General features: G+C 43.0%; 1 non-coding gene across 1 annotated transcript; it reads left to right on the top strand.

The window, feature by feature from the left end:
* Positions 1–212: 212 nt before the first annotated feature.
* LOC129867731 (small nucleolar RNA U13) lies at positions 213–308 on the top strand. The gene has a single exon (XR_008761675.1). It is a non-coding gene; the product is annotated as a small nucleolar RNA U13 (small nucleolar RNA).
* Positions 309–24175: the final 23867 nt, after the last annotated feature.

Raw genomic sequence — 24175 nt, 5'->3', positions numbered from 1 at the left:
TTTCCCACAATGCATTGGTGCTGAATGTTCCATCATACAAAACATTCAATGTTGAAATGGAACTCTCTGAAATGCTACAGTACCTCAGTGTTTATTATTTGATGTAGATTTTTTCACATTACAATACATTCAAAGGTTTTTGGCACACACCGTTAGCTGAAGACCTATGGTCATAACTAATGAATTAATTTACTTAACAATTAGCTCTCCTGATCCTTTGGTTCATAGAAATGATGAATGGGTTAATCCCAGATGTTGTGTGATATGTACAGCCTTATTGTTACGCAATGTACATCAGCCTTCTGATTTTGATACCAGAATCATGATGATTATAATGTTTTTAAAAAATACACTTTTCATTTGTCTGTCACAGGGAAAGTCCTTTGAGGCAAAGTGTTTTACAGTGGAGTCCTGGCTAAACAGCAGCAGTTAGCTCAACATGTGTAATCTATAGCAAAATCAGAGCACTATGTCATCATGAGCCCATCCAGCCTACAGGAAACATTTATACACTCCTCCTGAACAGAGTAAAAGTAATAATATATATTTTCATGTGATCAATGAAAGAATGTTAATTTCAAGTACTAATGCTTTTCCAAACTCCAACGCTCTTAGGCTGCGTTTACAAAGGCATCCCAAATCCGATCTTTGTTTCACTAGTTGGCTTTTTGACCAATCAGATCAGCTCTGAAAAAAGAGCTGATGTGAAAAGATCTGATTTGTCAAAATACATATTATTGCAGGGATGTTTTTAGTTTTTCCTTTCAATTAAGACCCAGACAGCCAGGTGAGGGGAGATTTTTTACTAATTAATGACCTTAATTCTGTCACGTTCCTGACCTATTTCTGTTAGTTTGTTATGTGTGTTAGTTGGTCAGGACGTGAGGTTGGGTGGGCATTCTATGTTTTCTGTTTCTGTGTTGGTTTTGGGTTGCCTGGTATGGCTCTTAATTAGAGGCAGGTGTTTGGCGTTCCTCTAATTAAGAGTCATATTTAGGTAGGCGTTGTCACAGTGTTCGTTGTGGGTGATTGTCTTCCGTGTCTGTACACCACGCGGGACTGTTTATGGTTTGTTCGGTTTGTGTAGTCTATGTATCCTATTCGTGCGTTCTTCTTGTTTTATGTAAGTTCGTTGTTTAGGTCTGTCTACACCGTTTTGTTAGTTTAGTCAAGTTCGTGTTTTCGTTAATAAAGTTATGTCATTTCACTACGCTGCGCCTTGGTTCCCTCAATACTCCTCCTCTTCAGATGAAGAGGAGGAGGACTGCCGTTACAAATTCGTCAATCATGTACAAGAGAGGAGCGAAAACCCACAGACACTCGGCCATACCGTGGAATGAGTTTGAGCATGAATTAGTGGAAAAAATATCAGAATCGGGCTGCCTGTGTAAGACCAGTGGTTTTCTGATTTTCTGTACTACAGGGCTTGTACTCACAAAGTATCTCAGAGTAGGAGTGTTAATCTAGGATCCGTTTTGCCTTGACTGTAATGAATAGACAGGGAGAACCTGATCCTAGATCAGTACTCCTACTCTGATACACTTTATGAATACAGAATGCATGTTTCACAATTGCCTTTGGATGCACTTCAAGTCTGAAATGTCCACCTCTGAAATATATCTACTGTCACTTGCTAGCTGAGCTTATCTGCTGCCAAAGGGGACATACTATTTATCATTGAGGGATAAAGCTTGTGTCTGTCAACTAGAGGTGTTCCCTGGGGTTTAATTTGACTGGCCTCCTTTCATCATACTATCAATTATATGTAAACAATATTTTAACTCCAAAGGAGGCCAATGTAATATGAACGCTAATGCCTCTATTGTGGAGAGGAGCACAAAGGAGGCAGACACAAAGTGCCTCTGTGTCACGATCGTGTGGCGGATTAATGGACCAAAATGCAGCATTTGGAAAATATGCCATCTTCTTTTATTAAACACGAACGAAGATGAACACGACACAAAAACACTTTACAAACTAACAAAATAACAAAACGACCGTGAAGCTACAAACGTTGTGCACAAACATACAGGCTACTAACGTTCTTACATAGACAATTACCCACAACCAATGAGAGTCTATGGCTACCCTAAATAAGGCTCCCAATCAGAGACAACCGAAATCAGCTGTCTCTAATTGGGAACTCATTCAGGTAACCATAGACTCTCCTAGAATACTAACCACCATAGACAATGCTAAACATCTACACTCAACACAAAACCATACACTACACCCATTAACCCCTTTACCAAATAAACACCCAAAACAACAAAACATAAACATTCCCCATGTCACACCCTGACCTAACTAAAATAATAAAGAAAACAAAGAATAATAAGGCCAGGGCGTGACATAACCCCCCCCTTGAGGCGCGAACTCCGGGCGCACCATACACAGTCTAGGGGAGGGTCTGGGTGGGCTCCCCTCCACGGTGGCGGCTCCGGCTCTGGTCGTAGTCCCCTCGTCACCACAGTACCTAACCACCTCCTAGGCTTTCTCCAAACGACCCCCTTCCACATTAACCCCATTGCATTCAGGGGCAGTTCCGGACTAAGGGGCAGTACCAGGGTAAGAGGCAGTACCAGGGTCAGGGGCAGTACTAGGGTCAGGGACAGTACCAGGGTCAGGGGCAGTACCAGGGTAAGGGGCAGCACCAGGGTAAGGGGCAGTACCAGGGTAAGGGGCAGCACCAGGGTAAGGGGCAGCTCCGGACTGAGTAATGGCAGCTCCGGACTGAGGGACTGCAGCTCCGGACTGAGGGACTGCAGCTCCGGACTGAGGGACGGCCCATGGCTGGCTGACAGATCTGGCTGCTCATGGCTGGCTGACGGATCTGGCTGCTCATGGCTGGCTGACGGATCTGGCTGCTCATGGCTGGCTGACGGATCTGGCTGCTCATGGCTGGCTGACGGATCTGGCTGCTCATGGCTGGCTGACGGATCTGGCTGCTCATGGCTGGCTGACGGATCTGGCTGCTCATGGCTAGCTGACGGATCTGGCTGCTCATGGCTAGCTGACGGATCTGGCTGCTCATGGCTAGCTGACGGATCTGGCTGCTCATGGCTAGCTGACGGATCTGGCTGCTCATGGCTAACTGACGGATCTGGCTGCTCATGGCTGGCTGACGGATCTGGCTGCTCATGGCTGGCTGACTGATCTGGCTGCTCCTGTCTGGTTGGCGGCTCTGGCAGATCCTGTCTGGTTGGCGGCTCTGGCAGATCCTGTCTGACGGACGGCTCTAGCGGCTCCTGTCTGGCTGGCGGCTCTAGCGGCTCCTGTCTGGCGGACGGCTCAGTGGGCTCATGGCAGACGGGCGGCTTTGCAGGCTCATGGCAGACGGGCGGCTTTGCAGGCTCATTGCAGACGGATGGCTCAGATGGCGCTGGGGAGACGGATGGCTCAGATGGCGCTGGGGAGACAGGCAGTTCAGTCATTGCAGTGCAGACGGCAGACTCCTGCCGGCTGAGGCGCACTGTAGGCCTGGTGCGTGGTGCCGGGACTGGTGGCACCGGGCTGGGGACACGCATCTCAGGGCTAGTGCGGGGAGCAGCAACAGGACGCACAGGACTCTGGGGACACACAGGAGGCTTGGTGCGTGGTTTAGACACTGGTGGTAAAGGGCTGGAGACACGCACCATATAGCTAGTGCGTGGAGGAGGCACTGGTGGTACTGGGTTGGGGCGGGGAGGTGGCGCCGGAAATACCGGACCGTGCAAGCGTACTGGCTCCCTTGAACGCTGAGCCTGCCCAACCTTACCTGGTTCTATGCTCCCCGTCGCCTGACCAGTGCGGGGAGGTGGAATAACCCGCACCGGCCTATGTAGGCGAACCGGGGACACCATGCGTAAGGCTGGTGCCATGTACGCCGGCCCGAGGAGACGCACTGGTGACCAGATGCGTTGGGCCGGCTTCATGACATATGGCTCAACGCTCAGTCTAGCCCGGCCGATACGTGGAGCTGCAATGTACCGAACCGGGCTATGCACGCGTACAGGAGACACCGTGCGCTCTACTGCGTAACACGGTGTCTGCCCGTACTCCCGCTCTCCACGGTAAGTACAGGGAGTAGGCGCAGGTTTCCTACCTGACTTCGCCACCCTCCCTTTAAGGCCCCCCCCAAGAAATTTTTGGGGTGTACTCACGGGTCTCCAGCCTTGTCTCCGTGCTGCCTCCTCATATCGCCTCCTCTCGGCTTTCGCTGCCTCCAGCTCTTCACGAGGGAGGCGATATTCTCCAGGTTGTGCCCATGGATCTTCTTCCAATTCCTCCTCCCAACTCCAGAGATCCTGTGTAGGTATGTCCTGTTGCCGCCTTCCATGCCGCTTGGTCCTATGGTGGGTAATTCTGTCACGATCGTGTGGCGGATTAATGGACCAAAATGCAGCATTTGGAAAATATGCCATCTTCTTTTATTAAACACGAACGAAGATGAACACGACACAAAAACACTTTACAAACTAACAAAATAACAAAACGACCGTGAAGCTACAAACGTTGTGCACAAACATACAGGCTACTAACGTTCTTACATAGACAATTACCCACAACCAATGAGAGTCTATGGCTACCCTAAATAAGGCTCCCAATCAGAGACAACCGAAATCAGCTGTCTCTAATTGGGAACTCATTCAGGTAACCATAGACTCTCCTAGAATACTAACCACCATAGACAATGCTAAACATCTACACTCAACACAAAACCATACACTACACCCATTAACCCCTTTACCAAATAAACACCCAAAACAACAAAACATAAACATTCCCCATGTCACACCCTGACCTAACTAAAATAATAAAGAAAACAAAGAATAATAAGGCCAGGGCGTGACACTCTGAGTTGGAGAGTGAACAGATAAGGAAACTAATAAGTTGGCTTTGGCACTCCAGTATTACTGAAGTTAATACATCTGCTTAGCAGTTTGAAGCGGGTTTCTTCCTGGAACTGTTGGTTATTGTTCTTTGATTTCTAACCTACCTCATTTCCTGAAAAGTTTACTTTCATGGGCCTTATGCACATCAGCTTGTGAAAAAAGTTAGATTCTCATAATTGCATATTAGTTTGTGACCAAAGAGGTTTCATTTCTTTGCCGCGGACATGAAACCTTTTAGTTGTTTATGTAAATGACAGTGAGATGGGCATATAGGGAGGCAGTAATTTGTTCATAAATTTCCTTTCATTCTGTACAGGTAATTTGTTTTCAAGTAAACTGAGCTGAAGATGAAGCTGGAAAAGTTGTATAAAATTAGCATGGTCTGCTGGCTGAAAAGGAATGCCTGTCTCTGTAAGATCTGTACAATATTAATGCATTGTTTTGTCGTTTAGGGCAGTCAATGAGGGTGACATTTTTTAGAGTCAGGCAATATAGTGTATTTGTTGTTTGTGAAAAGCACTTACTCACCCTTTCTGGTAAACGTACAACATGCAATCACAGCTCACTAAATTGTGCCTCACAAGTAATACAACAAATGATCTATTAACAGTGGGATACGTATACTTCAAGTTTTTAAATATAATTTTAAAATGGTCTAAGAAGAGAAACATTAGCAGGGCAATTCAAGCGTAGTCAATATGCAGTGATAATGTATTGGGCCTATATCCTACTGCACAAATATAATTGCTAGAAAACTGTTTATAATTGGTTAATGTCGAATAGGCTTACGACTGAGCGGTAGATCTCGACCTGCATTTTGACTCAAAGTGATCTTGACTCAGAAAAAGGTTGGTGACCACTGCGCTAGAAGGATATTTCTCTCTCCAGGGATAATGTGACACAAAAAAAAAAAATCACTATCTCGTCGTCATGGCATCCAGCATTGCTGTCAGACATCACCCGTTGAGGGAATGATTCCTTTGAAATCAATGAAAGCTTCTATAGATGGGTTAGCTGACAACGTCACTAACACGATACACAAGCTTCAATGGGGCAGAAGTCTGTGTGTGTTGTTATGGTTCTGGATGGCCAGATAGCTAGCAACAATGACAATAAACTACCATGATTCTGGATGGCCAGATAGCTAGCAACAATGACAAGAAGCTGCCATGATTGCGGACGGTCAGATAGCTAGCAACAATGTCAAGAAACTGCCCTGATTCTGGATGGTGTCACGATCGTCATAATAAGCGGACCAAGGCACAGCGTGAGAGACATACATCTTCCTTTTATTAGATGAAGACTTAACACGAAACACTCTTACAAAAACAATAAATGAAGCTATAAACAATAAGTGAAGCTATAAACGAAAGTGCACACACAAGCTACTAACGTTCAACATAGACAATTATCCACAATCACCTAAAGCCTATGGCTGCCTTAAATATGGCTCCCAATCAGAGACAACAATAAACAGCTGTCTCTGATTGAGAACCAAACCAGGCAACCATAGACTTTCCTAAACCTCTCTACTTAACCCAACCCCATACACTATACAAAACCCCCTAAACAATACACACACCCTAAACTAGACAAAACACACAAACATCCCATGTCACACCCTGACCTAACTAAACTAATAAAGAAAATCAATATAACAAAGGCCAGAGTGTTACAGATGGCCAGATAGCTAGTAACAATGACAAGAAACTGCCCTGATTCTGGATGGTCAGATAGCTAGCAACAATGACAAGAAACTTCCCTGATTCTGGATGGCCAGATAGCTAGCAACAATGACAAGAAACTGCCATGATTCTGGATGGCCAGATAGCTAGCAACAATGACAAGAAACTGCCATGATTCTGGATGGCCAGATAGCTAGTAACAATGACAAGAAACTGCCCTGATTCTGGATGGCCAGATAGCTAGCAACAATGACAAGAAACTGCCATGATTCTGGATGGCCAGATAGCTAGTAACAATGACAAGAAACTGCCCTGATTCTGGATGGCCAGATAGCTAGCAACAATGACAAGAAACTGCCATGATTCTGGATGGCCAGATAGCTAGTAACAATGACAAGAAACTGCCCTGATTCTGGATGGCCAGATAGCTAGCAACAATGACAAGAAACTGCCATGATTCTGGATGGCCAGATAGCTAGTAACAATGACAAGAAACTGCCATGATTCTGGATGGCCAGATAGCTAGTAACAATGACAAGAAACTGCCCTGATTCTGGATGGTCAGATAGCTAGCAACAATGACAAGAAACTGCCATGATTCTGGATGGCCAGATAGCTAGCAACAATGACAAGAAACTGCCCTGATTCTGGATGGTCAGATAGCTAGCAACAATGACAAGAAACTGCCCTGATTCTGGATGGCCAGATAGCTAGCAACAATGACAAGAAACTGCCATGATTCTGGATGGCCAGATAGCTAGTAACAATGACAAGAAACTGCCCTGATTCTGGATGGCCAGATAGCTAGCAACAATGACAAGAAACTGCCCTGATTCTGGATGGCCAGATAGCTAGCAACAATGACAAGAAACTGCCCTGATTCTGGATGGTCAGATAGCTAGCAACAATGACAAGAAACTGCCCTGATTCTGGATGGCCAGATAGCTAGTAACAATGACAAGAAACTGCCCTGATTCTGGATGGCCAGATAGCTAGCAACAATGACAAGAAACTGCCCTGATTCTGGATGGTCAGATAGCTAGCAACAATGACAAGAATATTAGGTGGCTGGATTCAGCTCGTTTCATCTTGTTCTTGATAGCATGTCTTGCTTAGAGGTGTTTTAACTGATTTCATGTCAATGATAATATGACTAAAATTCGCTAGCTAGCTAACCAACAAATGTGACGATGCATTTGAGAGACAACAAGTGCTCATTGTGCAAATATATTTATGTTTTCAATAAACATTAAAGACAAAATATAGCTTCTTTTTGTTATCAAAAATCTAAGCCAACCCTGTCTGTTTTGCCCCATAGTGGTGCATCCATCAGATTTGTTGCTAAACAACACACCTGTCTATACTGTCAGTGTTGCGGTCGCGTTGCGTCACAGCCAATGGCATCATCCAATTTTTGACGGCTGACGCGCGCGGAATTGAAATAATGAGAAATAAACTTGATTTCAGTTGTATATGGCCTCCACTAGACACCACTGGTTGTTTTACTAGGATTTATGGAAACGCTAGCTCGCTAGCTACATTGACTATGTTCAAAATGCTAACAAAAGCAACGTGTAATTAGAAGATCATTTAGTACAACCACTAGCAACAATTTAAGAGTACTTGCAAAAAAACAACCAAAGCCATTGTATTTACGCATTATTGATAAATATGATAGAGTACAATAATGAAAAATAGAATAAAGAGGCTCTTCCCCTCTGCTCCTCTCCGCGCTCTGTGTAGCAGGTAGAACGTCACATTGACACGACGCTGATGGCAAAACCAACGCTTATAGTCGAGCTAAAGTGTAACGCTTAGAAGGATGTTCACCTAAGTCGGTTGTTCCACAAAATGAGTCCCATTAGGGTAGTGTAACATAGTAAAAAAAACATTATTTTAATTTACTTAATTTTAACATTCTGTCATGAAAAGCATATTTTCAACTTAATAATTAACTTTTTTTTCCATCTGAAGAGGTTAAATAAAAAAATGTCTGCACATCAAATGCTCCAGTGTGAAATCAACACTGAGAGTGTTAAATTTAACACTGTTTCAGGTCTATACGGGTCTATACACTTTTCAGTGTTATGCATTATTTTTGCACATTTCCCAGAGTACCTTTCAATAAATTGTAGAGTTACGATGCACCAATGACTGTACATGCTAGTGACAGAAACCCGGGTGTTGCATTCATTCATGTTCAGCTGTGTGACCTTCCCCACGTGAGGTTCCTAACCGACTATGTTATTGTCAATATGGTTTTCACAAGGTCTTATTTTGACTGCCTTGTTGTACCCTAAAACAGCATCTCATGGTTTGTAGGCCACATCAGGCCTGCAGGTCACAGTATGCTGTCTTGCAAGATGATAAATAATTCCTATTGGAATCCAGCCAGAGTGGGGATATCAAACATTTATCATTTTTATTCAACCTGTAACCTGCATTCAGAATGACTGCTAGGGTTGGGAAGACCAAAGATATGAGACTACCTAAAAAAATCGAAACAGGAACAACCATTTTAGTAAGGGGTGCAATAAATCCAAGTAACAAGATTGGATTAGTTTAGGAAAATATATGTTATTTATATTTGAATAGCATAATATTAATCAGTCTATTTGCATGCAAAAACATACATATTGAAACAAAGAAACGTTGGGGTGTCTGGGGCGCCGTGAGAGTTATTTAAAGATACTTTTCAAAGTAGGGTTTCAGACATTTTTGAAAGATGGTCTGGGACTCCGCTGTCCTGACTTTAGTAGGAAGCTTGTTCTTGTTGTGATAAGACAGAGCGGAGCTTTGACTGAGCTGAGCGGGTGCTGCCCTACAGTCAGGGTTGGTAGACCAAGAGACCAGAGGTGGCGGAACTGAGTGCTCGGGTTGGGATGTAGGGTTTGAGTACTGATAAGATGGCGCCGAAGAGGATGGCTGACGTTTTACACGCTCCTAACTAACTGTGCTATTTGTTCGTTTTTTTAACCTATGTTTTTAACTTACTTTGTACCTATGTTTTTAATTTACTTTGTACATAATGTTGCTTCTACCGTCGACTTATGACCGAAAATAACATCAGAACAGGGATTACTCACCACGAACTGGAAGAAGCTTTTTCCTTTAATGAGTCCGACGAGAAGGATATACTGCTTTCCCGGGAACAAGCCCAAATCCCCGTCATTTGCGTAAAGGAAAGACGGAGGAAAAGAGGGCGCAGATCAGGCTGCCTGCTGAGAAACCACAGGCATGCAAGTAAACTCCCACTGCCATCCATTCTACTTGCTAACGTACAATCATTGGAAAATAAAATTGATGACCTACGATTATGATGATCCTACCAATGGGACATTAAAAACTGTAATATCTTATGTTTCTGGCTGAACGAAGACACGGATATTATAGAGCTGGTGGGATTTTCAATGCACCGGCAGAACAGAGAAAAAGATGCGTGAGGTGGAGGTGTGTTTTTTTTTTTAATAACAGCTTGTGCGCAATGTCTAATATTAAAGAAGTCTCGGGGTATTGCTCGCCTGAGTTAGAGTACCTTATGATAAGCTGTAGACCACACTATCTACCAAGAGAGTTCTCATCTATATTATTCGTAGCTGTCTATTTACCACCACAGACCGATGCTGACACTAAGACTGCACTCAACCAACTCTATAAGGCCATAAGCAAACAAGAAAATGCTCATCCAGAAGCGGCGCTCCTAGTGGCCGGGGACATTAATGCAGGCAAACTTAAATCAGTTTTACCAAATTTTTACCAACATGTCAAATGTGCAACCAGAGGGAAAAAAACTCTACATGACCTTTACTCCACACACAGAGACGCATACAAATCTCTCCCTCGCCCTCCATTTTGGCAAATCTGACAATAATTCTATCCTCCTGATTCCTGCTTACAAGCAAAAACTAAAGCAGGAAATACTAATGACTTGCTCAGTATGGATGTGGTCAGATGCCTTCGGACGAACCATCAAACAGTTAAAGCGTCAATACAAGACTAAGATTGAATTCTACTACACTGGCTCTGACGCTCGTCGAATGTGGTAGGACTTGCAAACTAATACGAACTACAAATGGAAACCCAGCTGCGAGCTGCCCAGTGACGCAAGCTTATCAGACGAGCTAAATGCCTTCTATGCTCGCTTCGAGGCAAGCAACACTGAAGCCTGTATGAGAGCACCAGCTGTTTCGGGCGACTGTGTGATCACGCTCTTCATAGCTGATGTGAGCAAGACCGTTAAACAGGTCGACATTCACAAGGCCGTGGGGCCAGAGGGATTACCAGGACATGTACTCCGAGCATGCGCGGACAAACTGGCAAGTGTCTTCACTGATATTTTCAACCTCTCCCGGAGTGAGTCTGTAATACCAACATGTTTCAAGCAGACCATCATAGTCCCTGTGATCAAGAAAGCAAAGGTAACATGCCTACATTACTACTGCTCCATGTCAGTAGCCATGAAATGCTTTTAAATGCTGGTCATGCCTCACATCAACACCATCATCCCGGAAACCCTAGACCCACTCCAATTTGCATACCGCCCCAACAGATCCGCAGATGACGCAATCTCAATCGCACCCCACACTGCCCTTTCCCACCTGGACAAAATGAACACCTATGTGAGAATGCTGTTCATTGACTACAGCTCAGCGTTCAACACCATAGTGCCCACAAAGCGCATCACTAAGCTAAGGACCATGGAATTAAACACCTCCCTCTGCAACTGGATCCTGGACTTCCTGACGGGACACCCCCAGGTGGTAAGGGTAGGCAACGACACATCTGCCACGCTGATCCTCCACACGGGGACCCTTCAGGGGTACGTGCTTATTCCCCTCCGGTACTCCCTGTTCACCCACGACTGTGTGGCCAAGGATGACTCCAACACCATCATTAAGTTTGCTGATGACACAACAGTGGTAGGCCTGATCACCAACAACGATGAGACAGCCTATAGGGAGGAGGTCACAGACCTGGCTGTGTGGTACCAGGACAACAACCTCTCCCTCAACGTGAGCAAGACAAAGGAGCTGATTGTGGACTACAGGAAAAGGAGGGCCGAACACGCCCCCATTCACATCGACGGAGTTGTAGTGGAGCGGGTCAAGAGTTTCAAGTTCATTGACGTCCACATCACCAACAAACTATCATGGTCAAAACATACCAAGACAGTTGTGAAATGTGCACGACAACACCTTTTCCCAATCAGGAGACTGAAAAGATTGGGCATGTGTCCCTAGGTCATCAAAAAAGTTATACAGCTTCACTATCGAGAGCATCCTGACCCGTTGTATCTCCAAATGGTATGGCAACTGCTCGGCATCTGACCGTAAGGCACTACAGAGGGTAGTGCGTATGGCCCAGTACATCACTGGGGCCAAGCTTCCTGCCATCCAGGACCTATATACTTGGCGGTGTCAGAGGAAGGCCCAAAAATTTGTCAAAGACTCAAGTCACCCAAGTCATAGACTGTTCTCTCTGCTACAAGTCATAGTGGTACTGGAGCTCCAAGTATAGGTCCAAAAGGCTCCTGAACAGCTTCTACTTCCAAGCCATGAGACTACTGAACAATTAATCAAATGGCCACGCGGGCTATTTAGCCCCCCACATTTTCTGCTTAAAATATGAAAGGGATTTAGAATGACCTAAGCCTCAGCTCCCCCTGTATTTCCCATTCAATGGATATTGTTGTTTTTCCTAATGCTACTGCATAGCATTGTCTGTTTGTCCTGTTCGGCTGGATACAAACTGCACATTTTCTGCAAGTAGGAAGTCAGTTAACTGAAAGTGTATTTGGAAAGTATTCAGACCCCCACATTTTATTACATTACTGCCTTATTCTAAAATGGATTAAATAGTTTCCCCTCATCAATCTACCCACACGAAGACAAAGCAACCCCCCCCCCCAAAGAAAACTGAAATATTAAGTATTCAGACCCTTTACTCAGTAGTTTGTTGAAGCACCTTTGACAGCGATTACAGACTCGAGTCTTCTTGGGTATGATGCTACGAGCTTGGCACACCTGTATTTGAGGAATTTCTCCCATTCTTCTCTGCAGATCCTCTCAAGCTCTGTCAGGTTGGATGGGGAGCGTCATTGCACAGCTATTTTCAGGTCTCTTCAAAGGATGTTAGATCTGGTTCAAGTCCAAGCTCTGGCTTGGTCACTGAAGGACATATGGAGACTTGTCCTGAAGCCACTCCTGCGTTGTCTTGGCTGTGTGCTAAGCGTCGTTGTCCTGTTGGAAGGTGAACCTTTGCCCCAGTCTGAGGTCTTGAGCGCTCTGGAGCAGGTTTTCATCAATGATCTCTCTGTCCTTTGCTCCGTTCCTCATGTGCATTTTACTGAGGAGTAGCTTCCGTCTGGCAACTCTACTATAAATGCCTGATTGGTGAAGTGCTGCAGAGATGGTTGTCCTTCTGGAAGGTTCTCCCATCTCCACAGAGGAACTCTGGAGCTCTGTCTGAGTGACCATCCGGTTCTTGGTCACCTCCCTGACCAAGGCCCTTCTCCCCCAATTGCTCAGTTTGGCCAGATGGCCAACTCTAGGAAGAGTCTTGGTGGTTCCAAACTTCTTCCATTTAATGATGGAGGCCACTGTGTTCTTGGGGACCTTCAATGCTGCAGACATTTTTTGGTACCCTTCCCCAGATCTGTGCCTCGACACAATCCTGTCTCGGAGCACTACAGACAATTCCTTTGACCTCATGGCTTGGTTTTTGCTCTGACATGCACTGTCAACAGTGGGACCTTATAAAGACAGGTGTGTGCCTTTCCAAATCATGTTCAATCACTTGAATTTACCACAGATGGACTCCAATCAAGACGTAGAAACCTCTCAAGGATGATCAATGGAAACAGGATGCACCTGAGCTCAATTTCTAGTCTCATAGCAAAGGGTCTGAATACTTATGTAAATAAGGTATTTCAGTTTTTTTATTTGATAAATTTGCAGAAATTTCAACAAAAAAAAATCATTTTGTTATTATGGGGTGTTGTGTGTAGATTGCTGAGGATTATATTTTTAAAATCCATTTTAGAATAAGGCTGTAACGTAACAAAATGTGGTAAAAGGCAAGTGGTCTGAATACTTTCCAAGGGCACTGAATATATATATATATATGTTTTTTTATGATTATTTTTTAGGGCCCTGAGCCCTGAATTACATGAATTATGTAAATAACAGCAAATACTCACATCAATATAAATACAAAGTGCAAGCAAAGAGAAACACATGGTCATTAAAAACAAACACATTGATCAGTAATAAGGTCCTCAATCAGTATAACGGAGGAAATATTGTTTACCTGTTGAGCAAAATCAAAGATGAAATGCATCCTGATGTCTTTGCTTCCTGGTTCAGTGTTTTTAAGCCCTCAGTCTGAGACCAGGGGCACTAGAGATAACTAACCCTAAACCTTGTTGAGGCTTTGTCGTTGATATTCTGTAAGTTCACCATCGCGTGTGTCATTTTCTGTGTGTTGTAGATCCAGGGAAGAATTGTGGCCACAAAGGTGACGACGGCAAATGAGGATCATGAGAGAATAGATTACCTTTAAATGAATAAGAGTCGAATGAAACACATTGTCATGTATTGTAATGACACTGGATCAAATGGTTGTGATGTATAGAGAGCATCTAGTCTGGTGCATCATTTCATAAACTGCTTCAATTAGCCCCACTCAAAAATTAGCCCCACTCACAAACTAGCCCCACTCACAAATTAGCCCCACTCACAAATTAGCCCCACTCATAAATTAGCCCCACTCAAAAATTAGCCCCAATCACAAATGATCCCCACTCACAAATTAGCCCCACTCAAAAATTAGCCCCCCTCACAAATTAGCCCCAATCATAAATTAGCCACACTCACAAATTAGCCGCAATCATAAATTAGCCTCACTCACCAATTAGCCCCATTCATAAATTAGCCTCACTCACAAATTGGCCCTACTCGTAAATTAGCACATCGATAATGATTTTAGAATCATATAAAGGGCACATCCCAAATTGACAGAGTGCTATCAGTGAAATCTGTTATTCAAATGAGCCTGCTCTTGTTATTAGAGTTTTATGATAGTGTAATTCATTAAAGCCTCTCTCAAAGTAATAATTGTCTTTTGTCTTATCCCCCACTCTTCCCTACTCTGGGAGCACTGCTAGGTGCCGGTTCACAGAAATACAATCTGTCTGGGAGTTCACGCTATAAAATAATTCCACAGGGCATGTTCTGTTGAATTGGTCTGGCATTTGAGAGTGGCGAAAAGAGAAGGGTAACTTGTTGGGGAGGAGGGTCTTTAAAGTATGTCCTTGAGCTGATGCAATTATCTGAACCATTGAATCCTTTAATGACTGCTGCCTGGTACAACTAGCCAGAACTCGGATATTTCACATCCGTTACACTCACCCCCCTTTCAACCTCCTCCTTTTCCGCAGCAACCAGTGATCCGGGTCAACAGCATCAATGTAACAGATGTAACTTTACGTCGTCCCCTCGCCCCGACACGGGCGCGAACCAGGGACCCTCTGCACACATCAACAACGGTCGCCCACGAAGCATCGTTACCCATCACTCCACAAAGGCCGCGGCCCTTGCAGAGCAAGCTACTTAATGTCTCAGAGCAAGTGACGTAACTGATTGAAATGCTACTAGCGCGTACCCGCTAACTAGCTAGCCATTTCACATCCGTTACACAAGCATCCCCCTTGTTCCTCCAAACATAACGATGGTCATTATGGACAAACAGTTATATTTTTGTTTCATCAGACCAGGAGGACATTTCTCCAAAAAGTATGATCTTTGTCCTTATGTGCAGTTGCAAACCGTAGTCTGGCTTTTTTATGGAAGTTTTGGAGCAGTGGCTTCTTCCTTGCTGAGCGGCCTTTCAGGTTATGTCGATATAGGACTTGTTTTACTGTGGATATAGATAATTTTGTACCTGTTTCCTTCAGCATATTTACAAGGTCATTTGCTGTTGTTCTGGGATTGATTTGCACTTCTCGCACCAACGTACGTTCATCTCCAGGAGACAAAACGATTCTCCTTCCTGAGCGGTATGACGGCTGCGTGGTCCCGTGGTGTTTATACTTGCGTGCTATTGTTTGTACAGATGAACGTGGTACCTTCAGGCATTTGGAAATTGCTCTCAAGGATGAACCAGACTTGTGGAGGTCAACATTTTTTTCTGAGATCTTGGCTGATTTCTTTTGATTTTCCCATGATGTCAAGCAAAGAGGCACTGAGTTTGAAGGTAGGCTTTGAAATACATCCACAGGTACAGCTCCAATTGACTCAAATGATGTCAATTAGCCTATCAGAAGCTTTTCTGGAATTTTCCAAGCTGTTTAAAGGCACAGTCAACTTAGTGTATGTAAACTTCTGACCCATTGGAATTGAGACACAGTGAATTATAAGTGAAATAATCTGTCTGTAAACAATTATTGGAAAAATTACTTGTGTCATGCACAAAGTAGGTATCCTAACTGACTTGCCAAAACTATAGTTTTTTAACAAGAATTTTGTGGAGTGGTTGAAAAACTAGTTTTAATGACTCCAACATAAGTATACGTAAACTTCTGACTTCAACTGTAGCTAAGTGAAGCGGTCCTGAAAGGTCACTGGGCTTTTTTGACAGAGATAAAAATGTAAATATATATATTTTTAATTCTTTGTCACATAAGTCAAGTACAACAGGTGCAAATCGTACAGTGAAATGCTTACTTACAAGACCTTAACCAACAATGCAGTTTTAAGAAAAATAAGTGTTAAGAAAGTATTTACAAAAATAAACTGAAGTAAAAAAATAAATACATCAAAAATAAAAATAAAATAACAGTAATGAGGTTATATACAGGGGTTCCAGTACAGAGTCAATGTGTGGGGGCACAGGTTAGTCTAGATAATTGGGGTAATATGTACATGTAGGTACACGTAAAGTGACTATGTATAGATAATAAACAGCGAGTAGCAGCAGTGTAAAAATGGGGGTGGGGGGACAATGCAAATAGTCTGGGTAGCCGTTTGATTAGCTGTTCATTAGTCTTATGGCTTAGGGGTAGAAGCTGTTAAGAAGTCTTTTGGACCTAGACTTGGCGCTCCGGCACCACTTGCCATGCGGTAGCGGGGAGAACAGTCTATAACTAGGGTGGCTGGAGTCTTTGGCAATTTTTAGGGTCTTCCTCTGACACCGCCTGGTACAGAGGTCCTGGATGTTAGGAAGCTTGGCCCGAGTGATGTACTGGGCCATACGCACTACCCTCTGTAGTGCCTTGGTGTCAGAGGATGAGCAGTTGCCATACCAGGTTGTGATGCAACCAGTCAGGATGCTCTCGACGGTGCAGGTGTATAACTTTTTGAGGATCTGAGGACCCATGCCAAATCTTTTCAGTCTCCTGAGGGGGAATATGTGTTGTCATGTCCTCTTCACGACTGTCTTGGTGTGTATGGACCATGTTAGTTTGTTGGTGGTGTGGACCCCACGGAACTTGAAGCTCTCAACCTGCTCCACTACAGCCCCGTCAATGACAATGGGGGCGTGCTCGGTCCTCCTTTTCCTGTAGTCCACAAACCATCTTGTTTGTCTTGATCACCCTGAGGAACAGGTTGTTATCCTGGCACCACACTGCCAGGTCTCTGACCTCCTCCCTATAGGCTGTCTCATCGTTGTTGGTGATCAGGCCTACCACTGTTGTGTCGTCGGCAAACTTAATGATGGTGTTGGAGTCGTGCAGTCATGGGTGAACAGGGAGTACCGGAGGTAACTGAGCACGCACCCCTGGTTGTTGTATTTTATTTTAAATTAACCAGCTGCTTCCTTCATCTCTCTGCTACAGATGTATTTTCCGGAGCCATATGCTGGGAGAAGAGAAAATAAAAGGAATGAAGGTGGTGTTAACACCAGGAGGTCAAAGTGAGATCCAGACCTCTTTCCTCCCTTCTGATGTCCCTTCTGATTCATTATTTCATTTTCCTTGTTTTGTCTTTTACACCTCTGCATTTTAAAATGTATTAATTATTTTGACAGGTGGATAATTGTCTTGTCAAAACTGATTAACAACTGACCCTGGTTCTGTTGGGCCACTGTTGTTAGCCCATATTTCTTCAGTAAAGGGAATGCTACATTCACTTAAGTGAGGACTTGTTTGTTTATCATTCTCTTTAATCATAGGCACTCAGCACTTTATGGAGGATAATAATATCAGCCATATTTTAGAGTGCTACTGGGCTGCCTTACAGCCCCAAGATGATTGTTATTATGAGAGGAAACTCACATTAAATACAGTCGGCTCAGGCCCTGTTCGCCCCAGAAACCTTGTTATTGTTGTTGTTTATTTTGTTGATGAAACGGAGGAGAGGAGTGTCCGGCAGCATGGTACATTATTTTCAGTTTCTTGCTGCTGTTCTTCTATTGCACATACAACGATGTGTCAGTTTCACCATGTATGTATTCTAGTTTTAAGTTGAACATACTATTGGATAGACTACGGTAGACTTTTAAGGTGTGGTTTTATACTGTATGTCCAATTTCGAACACTACACAAGTGACTGAAACAGAATGTAATTAATTCAGACCTCACAAAGGGAATATACAGTATTCTGACAAATCTTAGACCATATTAAATGTATCTAGCTTTTTTGAAGGTTTTATTAATGTTAAATGTATAATTAACTGCCGTATAAAAAGAAAAACTGCACAACATAGCTATCGACATTCAATGGTTTGTGTGACTTGTGAAATGCGGGTGGAACACAATTGCCTGAGTATTGGAAATACAATCACTTGTGGCTGACAGATAATGGACCGATTCATTGTATACTGGACAAAATAATCTGCTATACGAGCTTTGCGAGTTTAGTAGTGAACTAACAGGTCACATATTCGGTAGACCCTGCCCGTTGCTGTTTACATTTATTTGGCTGCTTCTCAAATAACACATTGTCCAAAGCCATCATACACACAAACTGTTGACAGACAAATCTGAGAGGAGGGAGAGAATCACCGGAACAGATTAAAATGTGTCTGGAAAGCGAGATTAGAAACTGGAATCCCTATACAAATAATACCAAGGTGAGGGGAGGCCGGGAGAAAAAAATCCCTTTCAATCACAACAGTGTTTGATTTTCTCTGCCACAAAAAAAAAAAGCACAGCAGCAAGAGCTATACAGCCCTCGCTAGCCACTCGATGCTAGCCATCACAAACAGATATGTCATGCTCCTGTGGCGCTAGCTAACCCAAAGCAAAAAACAGAGACTCCCTCCCTAAGAAATGCTAATTTCTTCAGTCACACTGAACAACACCAGTCTGTCTGTATAATATGCAATGATTGACTGCCAGTCAATGTCAGTATGATGGGAGAAGTATTTAGTAATCTATCACAGTTAACAAAACTAATTTCAGAAAAGGATTTTAATTAAATAATTTACGCACCAATGCACAATGTTCAGAGTTAGAATGCTTTAAACTTAATGCCCAAATCCTCTCAAAGTAATTTGAAAACCAAGTCACTGAGCAACAAAATACCTTTTATGATTTGGGCATGGAATGAAAAGTGAATGCCCAAATCATCTCAAAGTCACTTCAAAACAAGTCATTGAGCGACACACTATCCCTTTCATGATTTAGGCATGTCATTCATGAATAATTATGGTATGCTAACTTGGGGACATTGACTTACATTTACTTTTTTGTTAGAAAATACTAAAATAGGCATTCGACTGGAACGTCTCTCTGAGTTCAGACAGTGTCATAGATTAATTTACACATCACCAGAACCATCTGTCATTCTGTCCATATTCAGAGTGGCCAGAGTTCGGTTCGCCATAAACCCGATGGCTGCTCTCTTTGGCTTATCTCCTATGCTAATGTCTCATGAGAAACACCAGTCTCAGCTATGAGTCAGATACCTTAGCGGACAGACCAGGGTTCAAATACTATTTGACACCTTTGAGGGTTTTCTCTAGTCTACCTGGAGAGTGCCAGATAGGCAGAGTTTGCAGTTTGGGATTTATTCAACATGTCCATTAAGCCAGGCAAGCTCATTTGTGCACCAATTAAGCATTTGAAAATATTTCAAATGGTATACGAACCCAGGGCTGATAATGAAGCATGCTTGGGGCTCTGACACATTCATGAATGAGTTCCAGGTATCAATGTAGGATTAGATGTATGTCCTTGTAGCTGTGAATGTTTTCTTGAATATTACATGACATTGAGAGCAGGTATGCAACACATTTGGGAACTACTGACAGGGCCAGAATGTCATGTTGCTTGTATCTGTAACACATACAGCAATGGAACAACTTGTTGAAATCACATGCTGTCCATTGTCCTATTGAACAGCTGCAACTTTAGTTCAAATGTTTCTCTCGTGGCAGGATAACATTTATCCTAGGAGATGTTCTGTAATGGTTTTATTTGATCATCTCTTTGTCTTCCTGCTTTGAGATTTATTCAACTCTGCACTCTATACACTCAGCTGCAGTTATTTATCCTTGGCATTATCGTTTCAACTAGACATGTCCTATGTTGAAAAGACGTTGAAAAGACGTCTTTGTCTGACGTTGAAGTCACATTAATTTTCAATTTTAAGTGACAGCTGAAAATACCTATTTTTATGGACGTTGAATATACATATTTTTACGGACTTTGAAAATATGTATTTATACGGATGTTGAAAAAAAATACTCTGCTGGACATTGACAATGTTTTTGTATGACGTTGAAATCACATTCATTTTCAGGTCTAAGTGAAAGTTGAAAGTATGTATTTATTGGGGTTCAACTGTGCACCATTTTACTTACATCTATCTGTCAATGAAGAAAGCATGATGTCATGTCGAAAAGTTGTATTTCTAGATGTAAACATGATGATATTGTGGATCACCTTCCCCTCGACTACAGCATCTGTCCATGTGTCAGTGTCAATGTGCACTGATGAATCCATTTCAACAAATGTATTGATTATTTTCTTAAATCCCCCTTCTGCCTGTGATAATGTGTTGTTTGTGGCTTTCGAATTTCCATTTTGTAGTACAGTCGACCCCGGGTTCCTGTGGCAGAACGGATGTGGTTAGACACAGAATTTTGTTTTATACCGTGTTTGTTTACATGTACTTTGTATTCAAACATTGGTGTAGAACGAGCTTATATTTTGGATTCTGATGAGGTACGACAGTTGAACTAAGCTCGGGAGAATTTATAAGTTGTATTTTTCAAGAATCAATGCGTACATATAATTAATTTACAAACACAAAAACAGACGTAGCAGAATAGTGGAAATATAGTGTTTCACACTATTACTTACTAATTGTGTTGTGTGTTGTGATTGGCTGTGATATTCACCTATTGATTTCTCCTGCAGGAGCAGAATCTGTTGTCAAAATGAGAAACTGTTCTGATTTTGTGGCTATGTTATCTAATGGATATCTCCCGCAAGTGCGGAATCTGTTGTCAAAATGAGAAAGCTGTTCTGACTTTGTGACTGTGTTATCCTATTGGAAATCCCTCTTCCATTTCCTGGTTGCTAAAAATGTACACTGTTCCCTCAATTTGAGTTTATGTGAGAAAACAAGCACCATCTAAATCGCTGTGAAATATCTTTTCAATAACAAATATTGGAGTAAAACAAACATCATATTTTGGGTTATGATGGGGAACGACAGTTAAAATAAGCTCATGCGGCATTTATAAGTCATATTCTTAAAAAATGTAAACTCAGCAAAAAAAAGAAACGTCCTCTCACTGTCAACTGCGTTTATTTTCAGCAAACTTAACATGTCTAAATATTTATATGAACATAACAAGATTCAACAACTGAGACATAAACTGAACAAGTTCCACAGACATGTGACTAACAGAAATGGAATAATGTGTCCCTGAACAAAGGAAGGGGGGGTCAAAATCAAAAGTAACAGTCAATATCTGGTGTGGCCACCAGCTGCATTAACGTCTTTGGGATAGGGGGCGGTATTTTGACGTCCGGATGAAAAGCGTGCCCAAAGTAAACTGCCTGCTACTCAGGCCCAGAAGCTAAGATATGCATATAATTGGTATATCTGGATAGAAAACACGCTAACGTTTCTAAAACTGTTAAAGTAATGTCTGTGAGTATTACAGAACTGAAATGGCAGGCAAAACCCAGAGGACAAACCATTAAAAAAAGAAATTCAGCATACCACTGATTTCAATGCCTGGCACGTTTATAATAGGGCGAAATCATCCCTGATTGCAGTTCCTAGGGCTTCCACTAGATGTCAACAGTCTTTAGAAAGAGTTTCAGGCTGGTTTTTGGAAAAATTAGGGAGAAGTTGTAGTTTTTCTAAGTGGCTCCCATTTTGGCTGTAGTGTTTCCAAGCGCATAGCCGAGAGAGCGCGTTCTTTTTGTTTATCTCCGGTAAAGACAATAACGATTCTCCGTCTTAAATATTACTGTTTATTTGTTTATTTGCATATTACGGTACCTAAGGTTTGATTATAAACGTTGATTGACTTGTTTTCGATAAGTTTATTGGTAACGTTTGGGATTCATTTTAGTATTCATTTTGAAGGAGGGAAACCGAGTGGATTATTGACTGAAGCGCTGCAGCTAAACTGAGTTTTTATGGATATAAAGAAGGGCTTTATTGAACAAAAGGACCATTTGTAATGGAACTGGAACCTTTTGGAGTGCCAACAGAAAAAGATCTTCAAAAGTAAGGCATATATTATATCGCTATTTCTGACATTCGTGTCGCAACTCCCTGGTTGAAAATGATTTGTTATGCATTTGTGTGCTGGACACTATCCTCAGATAATCGCATGATTTGCTTTCGCCGTAAAGCCTTTTTGAAATGGCTGGATTAATAACAAGTTAAGCTTTATTTGATGTATTGACTTGTGATTTCATGAAAGTTTAATATTTATAGTAATTTAATTTGAATTTGGCGCTCTGCCATTTCACCGGATGTTGGCCAGGTAGGACGCTACCGTCCCACGTATCCATAAGAAGTTTTAAGTACTGCAGTGCATCTCCTCCTCATGGACTGCACCAGATTTGCCCGTTCTTGCTGTGAGATGTTACCCTACTCTTCCACCAAGGCACCTGCAAGTTCCCGGACATTTCTGGGGGTAGTGGCCCTAGGCCTCACCCTCCGATCCAACAGGTCCTGGACGTGCTCAATGGGATTGAGATCCGGGCTCTTCGCTGGCCGTGGCAGAGCACTGACATGCCTTTCTTGCAGGAAATCACGCACAAAACGAGCAGTATGGCTGGTGGCATTGTCATGCGCTTTGCATTTTCACTGGATGTTGGCCAGGTGGGACGCTACCGTCCCACATATCCCAGAGAGGTAAATGTAACTCTATGGCAGCACCCAAGGGACTTGAATTATCTAGCTCTACCCTTAGACTTGGCGGTGACATAGTGTCCTCATGAGTGACAGAACACTGAGCAATCACAGCGCAACGCTCTGTATTTTCTGCTGGCTTGCCCCACCCCCACAGAAAGCTGTCACGACCGTCGTATGAATAAGCGTGAGTAGAGTTCCACATTTTAATGATAGTGAAACTTCCAAAACAACAAAGATATAACGATTGTGAAATACGTAGCGCACATAGGCACTTATACACAACAATATCCCCCATAGCAGGTGGGAAAAAGGACACACTAAGTATGATCCCCAATTAGAGGTAACGATTATCAGCTGCCTCTAATTGGGAACCATACACACACACCAACATATAAATATAATACCTAGAAACCCCCCTAGTCACAAAAGCACTGAGCTAGGCTGAAACACCTGCATTTTGGAGCTGCCTTACTCAAGAAAACAAAAAAGAAACATCAAGATGATGTCGATTATATATACTGTATATATATATCTTTTTTTACATTGTTTGCAAACTGATATATGACACGTATTAATGCCAAAATAACATGCAAAACAGAAACGCCCCCCCCCCCCCCCCCCAAAAGAAAGCGAAAAATGTGGGGCTCAGTAACAACAGCGTATGTGAAAAGTCAAAAGTGGTTTGTGCAAAAAGGGTTCATGCAGATATTCCAGGTTAACTATTTAACTATTTAGCAGTCTTATAGCTTCGGGGTAGAAGTTGTTCAGGGTCCTGTTGGTTCCAGACTTGGTGCATCGGTACAGCATGCCGTGCAGCGAGAACAGACTAGGATTTGTGTGGCTGGAGGGCCTTCTTCTGACACTGCCTGGTATAGAGATTCTGGATGGCAGGGAGCTCTGCCTCAGTGATGTACTGGGCCGTACGCACTACCCTCTGTAGCTAACGATCAGATGCCTAACAGTTGCCATACGAAGCGTTGATGCAGCCAGTGAAGATACTCTATATAGTGCAGCTGTTGTGCCCTCTTCAAGACTTTGATGTGTGTGGATCATGATAGTTCCTTAGTGACAACAAGGAACTTGAAGCTCTCGACCTGTTCCACAACAGCACCATTGATGTGGATGGGGTGTGCTCAACCCTCCATTTCCTGTAGTCCACAATCAGCTCCTTTGCCTTGCTGACGTTGAGGGAGAAGAAGTTGTCCTGGCACCGTCTCTGACCTGCTCCTTGTAAGCTGTCTCATTGTCGTCTGTAATCAGGCCTACCACCGTTGTGTAGTCTGCAAAC

The sequence above is a fragment of the Salvelinus fontinalis genome, chromosome 12 (assembly GCF_029448725.1).
Source record: "Salvelinus fontinalis isolate EN_2023a chromosome 12, ASM2944872v1, whole genome shotgun sequence".
In the NCBI taxonomy this organism is placed as follows: Eukaryota; Metazoa; Chordata; class Actinopteri; order Salmoniformes; family Salmonidae; genus Salvelinus; species Salvelinus fontinalis.
The sequence above is the reverse complement of the archived record's forward strand: the minus strand, read 5'-3'. Positions and strand labels throughout refer to the sequence as shown.